The sequence below is a fragment of the Nicotiana attenuata genome, chromosome 6, assembly GCF_001879085.1.
Source record: "Nicotiana attenuata strain UT chromosome 6, NIATTr2, whole genome shotgun sequence".
Classification (NCBI taxonomy): domain Eukaryota; kingdom Viridiplantae; phylum Streptophyta; class Magnoliopsida; order Solanales; family Solanaceae; genus Nicotiana; species Nicotiana attenuata.
Genome location: NC_031994.1, coordinates 67,694,231 through 67,696,231, shown reverse-complemented (window position 1 = coordinate 67,696,231; position 2,001 = coordinate 67,694,231). Strand labels below are relative to the sequence as shown.

Sequence of the window (2,001 nt, the reverse complement as noted above, 5' to 3'; positions counted from 1 at the left end):
CTTAAAATTCGGGAGGAAATTTGAGAAATGTAATAGGAAAAGTTGAGGCAAAATCTGATTGTACTATTTGTTTATTTGCGTTTTTATATTAAATTTGTTATGTATGTACAAATTCAATAAAAAGTAGTCTTGCTGCCTAAGTGTATCATTTTGTTTCTTCTGAACAAGTGCACTAATACCGCTAATTCTTTATTATGGTTAAGATGAAGCAGTGAGACGTTGCAATAAAGTAATTACATTTTGTTTCTTCTGAAGCAGTGATTGTAGCAGTCGCTACAATCACTGTCCTTCGGGTGAGCACTCTGTGGTCACGGGTAAACCTAACCTCCCCTTGTGTAATAGCCTACAAACCACACGTGGATGTAAATCGCACTAGGCAAGCCCTGTGCGACAGGCTCAACCCAAAAGGCATTGAGGGGGGATTCGATCCCAAGTTATCTGTATGGATTACCACCCTCCAAATCAACTGGCAACCCCGAAGGGTTTAACTTTTCATCTTTATTAGTAATACTTAAAACTAATGAAAAACCAGCAACAAGGAACACATTTATACCCTTTACTACTCCATATCTTTAGACCAGCACACTAGGACCAACAAAAGACAATAATGAGCAGGGAAAAACAACAAACAACAGCAATAAAAACAACAACAAAATTTAGCAAAAATGAGTATCCATATACTGCAATACCACTGATTAATTAAAGATAAAAACCAGCAACATAACACCAATGCAAAAACCAGTAGCTAATTAATAAGAAATAAAAAAACTCTAAACACCAGAAAATAAATTAAAGACAAAAAAGTATCAATATTTCTTCAATATAATAAGAAGGCAAAATTCTTCAAGAATTGTCATTTCGTTGAGATGATGAAAAGATGCAATTTTGTTGAGGGACCATCGATGTACCTCTTCTAACCTGAAAGAACAAATTAAAACATTAAATATGAATCTCTTTATTTGTAAACTGTAATAAAAAAAAATCTAAACTAAAATTTTTTACCGGTAGCTTTTCAACATTATGAAAACTTGACACTCCCTCAGCCATAATCGAGTCCAGACTGCAAAAATCAGTTTGAGAAATAGCAAAAATCGTAATAGGATTGGAAAATCTCTAACTTTTGGACTATTGATTCTTTACCATGTTTGTGAGGCGTGAAACAATAGCCTTCCTTCTCTTTTTGCTCAGGAATTTGCCCTAGATAATTCTCTGAAGTTTATATGGAAAGAAACTTTTATTTTTGAAGCCTTGGTCTTTTTGGGGTGAAGGTGGAAGAAGATTGAGCGGGAGGGGCATTCTTGGAAACTTTAGAAGGAAACCCACGTACTTGGTATGCTCTTTTGCTTAGCAGTTAGTTTTTTTGACAAAACTTAACGGAAGGATGATTCTTGCAATAGCTTAAATAGTACAAGGATGTTTTTGTTCACTAAGGGGTCGTTTGGTATGAGGTATAGGAAGGTATAAGGGTGGTATAAAAATTTAATACCACCTTAATACTTTGTTAGGTTAGTAAACCAGGTATAAGTTATCCCGGTGTTAATTTTAATACTGGGATAACTTATACCTTATAAAAGGTGGGGTAATTAACACCGGTATAACTTATACCTTCTTCTTAGAAATTATGCAATTATCATTCTTAATACAACATACCAAACAATGAATAAACAACAATCACAGCATAACTAATCCCAGCACAACTTATCCCAATATAACTTATACCGGCATAATTTATACCGGTATAAATCATATTCCAACCAAACGACCCCTAAGGCGTGACAAGGATGTACTTTAGATTTGGGCATAGTTCAAGAATGATTTTTGCCAAAAACTCCAAAAGAAACGAGGGTTTAGATAAGAAATGAGAGGAAGAAAGGAAAAAATATCTTTTCGTATTAACTAGTCTTGCTCATGAATATATAACTTTTAAATATTACATATCCATATTAACCCATGCGTATGAGTTATTGAAAAAATTATAGAAAAAAAAATACAAGGTCCTAA

At 33.7% G+C, this 2,001-nt stretch overlaps 1 long non-coding RNA gene across 1 annotated transcript; it reads right to left on the bottom strand.

The window, feature by feature from the left end:
* LOC109228302 lies at positions 706–1,352 on the bottom strand. The gene is made up of 3 exons (XR_002068361.1): positions 1,141–1,352; positions 1,003–1,060; positions 706–918 (listed from the first exon to the last, which is right to left on the bottom strand). It is a non-coding gene; the product is annotated as an uncharacterized LOC109228302 (long non-coding RNA).